The sequence below is a fragment of the Haemaphysalis longicornis genome, unplaced genomic scaffold, assembly GCF_048455015.1.
Source record: "Haemaphysalis longicornis isolate Haplotype H1 unplaced genomic scaffold, Haemaphysalis longicornis Haplotype H1 scaffold_67, whole genome shotgun sequence".
NCBI classification, from domain to species: Eukaryota; Metazoa; Arthropoda; class Arachnida; order Ixodida; family Ixodidae; genus Haemaphysalis; species Haemaphysalis longicornis.
Window position 1 is genome coordinate 1,208,196 of NW_027526419.1, and position 6,554 is coordinate 1,214,749.

The 6,554-nt window shown below is 46.4% G+C and overlaps 1 non-coding gene across 1 annotated transcript; it reads left to right on the top strand.

The window, feature by feature from the left end:
• Positions 1–6,147: 6,147 nt before the first annotated feature.
• On the top strand, positions 6,148–6,220 carry Trnaf-gaa (transfer RNA phenylalanine (anticodon GAA)). The gene has a single exon. It is a non-coding gene; the product is annotated as a tRNA-Phe (tRNA).
• Positions 6,221–6,554: the final 334 nt, after the last annotated feature.

A 6,554-nucleotide genomic window follows, 5' to 3' on the forward strand; every position in this document is an offset into this window, starting at 1 on the left:
CAGTCAAGGTAATGCTTGCGATCTATTATTGTGGGTGCGTCATCACAGCTGATGTTGCCAAGTGGATGACAAAGTTGGCATAGGAGAGATGGTGCTTTGGAAAGCACTTTCTGCACAAAAAGCATGGGTTTGAAGTGGCTGAAATAAGTCTCGACAGAAACTACACATTCTTGACTTCAACTTGACAAAGTAAGCAGACAAGGTTTGTAGCTCTCTACAACATCCCATTAAATGATGCAGATGTATGGTGGTGTTGAAAGGCAACGAAAAGAAGTGCTTGTGGTCTCTCAAACTGTGGTTAACGGCTCAGAGCTCACAGAGCACTGACCATTGGTTAAACATTTGGAGTTTTCTAAAGTTTCCAAACAGTAGTAGTAGTAAAGACTTTCTATTCAGCCAAAACTACGAGCCGAGCATGTTTTCAAAATTACTCAAATACACAACAATTTAGAAACGACAGCAACAACAGAATTTTATGTCATTGGTGATGCTTCAACACTTCCGAATGCAACGCATAAAACTTACACTTATTTGCTGCAAAGGAAAGTTGAAACTCAATTAATGTGGAACACAATGCGAAACACAATTAATGTGAAGCCGTAGAACAAAATCCGGCATTACTGTTTGTTGAAGACGAAATTATTTCGTGACCCACTTACAAGTTCGAACAGATGGTTATTACACTAGATAAGCGTATACAGTCGAACACGGATATATCGAACTCCAAGGGGATCATAAAATAGTTCGATATATCGATAATTCGAAATATGACTATCTGAAGCGTATCTGAAAACTTCGCACATCACTCGGAGCTTTTCAAAGTCCCCTCAAGCGGTACCTTACGGATTTGTTCCTCACAGCCCGGTAAATTCAAAGCCACACCGCTACGATAACGACAATTTAACACAAAAAACAAAATCTGTAAGCTTCGCTTGATTCTTTTTCTGCGTCATAAGTTCACAAATCCAGTCTTCCACTTTTCCGTGACCATGGCTCCGAAACGTGGGCCGTGGACAAAAAACACGTAACATGCCACATGGGTCCCCCTGCGCGATCAACCACTGAAAACCGCTCGAGCATGCAGAAAACATGCCAGGAACCGAATGCGGCCGGAGAAGTCGCCGTCATCATCACATCCACCGCATCAGGAGAAGCGCACTTGCAGGGGCAATTGGGGCGCAGCGTTCGATATATCGAATGTGCCCGTGATCGACAGTTCAATATACGCGTACAACAGCGCTATACATTTGCAAAGGATTTCCAAGGGGATGTTCAGACAGTTCAATATAGACAATAATTTGATATATCCGTGTTCGATATATCCGTGTCCGACTGTATAGCCCATTTGGCATTATTACACACAAAAACACTAAAAATCTTAATTTTTTCACGATTCGCATTATCTTTTCACACTCGTTTTTCATGTTTTGCTGATACAGTACATGGCTGCCACCTGTAGTAACAGACTGAAATGACACTGTGTACTTGAAAACAGGAATGAAAGAATAAAAACACCACAAATTCAAAATACATGTTAGGTGACTTTCACATAAAAGTGTGCAAAATGAAACTGACAGAATCTTGCATTGATAGTGAGGTTTTAACACTTCAACGCTGCACAGGTGATGAGGCGCGCTGTAGTGTAGGGTTCCAGATTAATTTTGACCACCTGGGGATCTTTAACAGGCACAAAATCTCGTTCACGCGGGCGTTTTCGCTTTTCGCCTCAATTAGAGAAGTGGCCACTGCGGCCGGGAATCGAACCCGCGTCGTTTGGGACAGACTCCTACAAGCCACACACATGTGGCAGGAACAAACACGACCATTTATAGTCACCAGGGAATTTGATGTAGATACCAGGACAGATCGGTCTGCAGAACACCTTCGAACAACACAATACTAGCTTTGTGCGCTTAACTTATTAGTAAACAAACACCTGTCCAATGGAACATAGCATACCTCTAAGCTGAACAAGGTGAATTACCGTATTTTCCGGTGTATAAGTCGCAGTTTTTTTCTGAAACTTTCGTTGGTGCGTCTTATATACCAGTGCGACTTATGGATGGAATTAATTCGGTACAAGGCGGCTGCACGTGGTCCGCCATCGAAAAGGTGCCTGTGCTCTGCGTGATGTCAGCGCACGTTAAGAGACACAGTTTTACAGTCTAAAGGAAGGAATTATCTGTTAGCAAGTCGGAGGAAGAAGGCTTCGATGGTTTTGCCTAAACGCTGTCTGTAAGTACATTAAATCTGTGTGTATCAATAAACATTTTTGAGAAGTTTGTTCTGCCTATCCTTTCGACGGTATATGCACACGTCTAGCACTCCTTACCGGGGGATGCGTTCAGAGGCGGCGGCTGCGGCAACCATGTACTTCCGCTGAACTTTCTAACGAACTGATCCTCTACAGGTTTACCTGATTAACAAGTGCGTTTTGTACACACTTAAACATCGGTGCGACTTATATGCGTTTTTTTTTTCTTCAGAAAAACTGCCGTTTTGAGGCGGGTGCGACTTATACAAAAGTGCGACTTATATACCGGAAAATACGGTAGCCATACAGACTACCTTGATCTTAGGTATTAGCATCCCTTTCAGCTTCAGGGCATGAAATTGGCACAGTGTTTCACATCAAGTGAACTAATTGAATGCTGTAGTCTAGAAATAGAAGAAAGCTGCCTTCCTACTATTTTTAACCATAGGTCGACAGGCTCACTCATGAGTGCACTCACACACACCCCCACTCAAAACTCATTAGTGAGTGGTGAGTGAGACTCGCCATCGTTTTGGACTGGTGAGTGTGAGCGCGAGTTAGAGCGAGCCCCACGCGCAGTGAGCCCTGCTCACCACTCGCGAGTGCCACTCAGGCTACTCGCACCATTTACGGTGCGAGTGCGACAGGAGCACTAAAATCCTTCGCTCTCAGACTGTTTCGGAGCAGTTTGGTGCAATTTTCACAAATTTCAAGCTTTGGGAGCAGTCTGGCGCAGGAAAACAAATTTGTATCAAAACTGTGCAATATGCGCAGCTGTCTCACCCCTGGAAATGGCCTAAAATTGACATTTTCCTGGTCCGTAAACTTTTGATTGTGGCTGTGCAAACAGAAACGGCCCTATGTTTGCGTTGAGTGTGACTTCTTCTTTCTTCTAACATTGGCCTGTAGCCCCACACGGCGCGTACGTATTCGCACCAGCACTTGCACAAACTTGCTCGCAGAAACGGGACACGCGTTCTCAGTTTCAGGCACTTTGTCTCTTTGTGACGGGTCAGTGATGTTGCCATGGCAACCAACTGCAGGTGCTCTTTGTGCTAGGTCGGCGATGTTTCCAGGGCAACCAACTGCAGGTGTTGACGGAATGGGGCTGTCGGTGCACGCGACAGGGAGCGAAGCCTTGCGTTCGTATGAACTTCGAAGAAGGCTGGTACCGGGAGGTACCGACGCCATGCTTGGGTGCTTGAGGAGGCTGGTACCGGCGGGCACATCGGATTTGGTCTTTGGGGTTGACTTGGGTGCTTTCGCTGTCACTTCATAACCCAGCAATTCTGTAAGGATCTGAAAAAAAAAAAAAAAAAAAAAAAAGGACGTTTGTGATTCCTATTGTAGAGAGGCATGGTGTACAAAACCACAGTGCACGAGACCACAGTGTAAGAGAATTACCGTAAAATACCGAGCAAGCGCCCCCCAAAACTTGTAGATAGTTGGCCTAGAGATAGGGAGGGGGCCGTTATTAGGATTGGGCCCCAAATTGAAGATGGCGTCAAAAAATGACGGCGGCCGTGACAAAAGCACTGTAGCCTGCATTACTGAAGATGTTTATTTACGACACTTCATCTAGTCAATGCGCAAAACATACATTCTGACATTCACATTGGCTTTCAACACTATGGCATCCAAAAGCCAGGAAAAAAAAAAACGGTTTTGGATTGGTTGAAAGTGGGAAGGGGCGCTTGCCGAGTCAGTCGTGTATGTACAGAAATGCGAAATTCTTGGAAAATGCTGCGGGGCGCTTGATCGGCAGTTTACGGTAGGTTTAACGTCTAAAAAACCGGTACCCGCGGCTTGAAGCAAGAGTTTTCAGTTGTTTGGCATGTTGTCCGACTAAACGTTAAGCTAACCTAAAGTTAGGCCTAACAACACACCCAGTCAGGTGGATTGGCCAGTGACGACAGCCACCCACAATTGCAACATGCCCACTGTGGAGGATTGGCCAATGATGATTACAGCTTCCGTGAGAAGACCACGGCCATAAAGGCATAAGATTTGTCATAAAGGCAATTGTGAACGAATTTGTGAAGGTGTGGGGTGACCGATGGCTCAACCTTTAACTCATGGTGTCTATAGAGTACTCAAATCTTTTCCCGACATGCCCTGACCACAACTGATCCTAGGGTCCTTCCGCTTGGTTCAGTGGGTAGAAGTTCTGTCACAAACCACGCTGTCAATGATCCCAGCTTGCTTTAAGCATACAATGCACTGAAGCAGACGTTGAAAAGAGCAACATCGCTTGCATTGCTTCGTTAAACGCAATAACTGGTTGTGAGCAGTCCTCACCAAGAAAAAGTGCGAAAGTGAACACAAGGATGTAATAAGTAAGTTCACAGATTTGAAGAGCTACCCGACGAGGCTAGGCAGGAATCCCGCCACCTCACCTGATCGCGTTGTCTTTTGACCTTATGCAAAGAGTGGGTCGGTCAGTGGCCCCCAAAGATCGAAGGCACAGTGTCCTTCGCGAGTCCGGTTCTTTTTTTGCCGGACATAAGGACATGGCCGTCTATTTCCGCAGACCACGTCTTTAAAATGCAGTACGGCAGAAAGTGCCTTTCACACACACACAATCTGTACGTTGAAGCACGTGGTCTGCATGTGGTAAGGCTCGCCTCCATTCTTCGAGCCTCGTTTCGTCGGGCGGTGAAGTGAAAAGCGAGTACTTCTGGTGGCACAACTTGTACCCACTGTTGCAAAACGGCACAAAACACTTCCCCATTACTCATCCTTGCAACAGAGTCATTAGAGAGTTTTAGCAGTCCGTATGTTCCTTCGTGTATGTAGTTACTGTGTTGGCCGGGACTCATCTGGGCACTTGTGCATTCGTCGCGGCAGGGGGATTAGTTCCGCGGGACGGCCCTCGCCATGCCCGTGCATTCGCCACGGTGAGGTGCGCCTCCTCGCCCTTACGCGCGCGCATGCGCAGTCGGGTCCCCGTAATCACGGTAACTACGTACACGACGGAACAGACGGACTGCTAAAACTGTATTCGCTCAGCAACAGCAACAACGCATCGAATGACAATAGAGGTCGGTGGGAAATACAGAAATCCCATTGTGGGGCGCCAATTTCGCGCGCCATCTGTTGGCGGCGTCGCAAAGCACTTACCTCACTTTTCTGTTTTTCGGCTGGCGACGGTGAACGCTTTCTGTTGTGGGCGAAGATGGAAGGGACTGCGCCGGGCTTCAGCCGCACGAATTTGATAGACAGCCCCAGTCTACGCATTACGGATATGTTCTGATAGTAGTCGCTATCTCGGAAATGGTTAGAGCAAAGCACGGCTGATTTCGAGGGTCGGAAATGTTTTCGTCTCACGGCGGCGGTCCATTGAGCTGCCAGCCTTTTCTGCCGCGGGAAGTGGTGAAATATAACATTGTCGCGGCCGCCGGAGCTGTTGCACCCGAACGCTGAACAGTACGCTGGCATGCAGTAATTGTAAGCGCTACTATTTCGCTTCAGCACAGGAAAGAAACACAACACTTCCAACTTGAGCAAATTGAAGCTATTTTGGATTGAGTTGGATTCGGCTGGATTGCAACAGTGGCTCGGAAGTATTCAAGGCACTTATTTATGCCGACTATTATGGTTATACGACTATATTTCTGTTAAAAATTCATACCTTTCGCATGAAGCCAATTGCCGTTGGGGCGCTTAAAAGAATAACGATGTTCGCTCGATGATCTAACTGGCCTACCTTCTCGTGAGATTGTTTGATGCGACCAGCTTACACCGCCAATTTCTTCTTGTGGTGGCAAAGCACAAAGTGAGACAAAGTTTAGAGGACACCATTGCCCGAACAGAAGAAAATTCAGCAAAACCATAAATAGTGGAAATGTAAAGCTTGCGAACTGCGTGATTCGATAAACCGTGCAGTAGCACCTGCCGAAATAGCTCAGTTGGGAGAGCGTTAGACTGAAGATCTAAAGGTCCCTGGTTCGATCCCGGGTTTCGGCACTGCTTTTTTTTTTTCTTATTGCAAAAACCATTCGCGGAGATAAGTGCAGAAGGAACGAGGGCACACCAAGCAAAAGGGGAAAGCATTTCTTTATTCCAGAATGGTGTCTTGACTGGTCCCTCCTGCGCTTGTTTTCTCCACGAAGACCAACCCACCCAAAAAACCTCGCCTACAGGAATTCTGTGTGAAGTGCAGAGTCCTGCGATTTGCAAAGCGTTGCAACAATAAATGAGCTTCTGCAAACAACAACAACGAAAAAAGTTATTTGTTAAAAAACATCTCCCCTGTTTACGGTCGAAGTTCGTGCTTAGTTCGCATTTGGTGGTCTGTTTT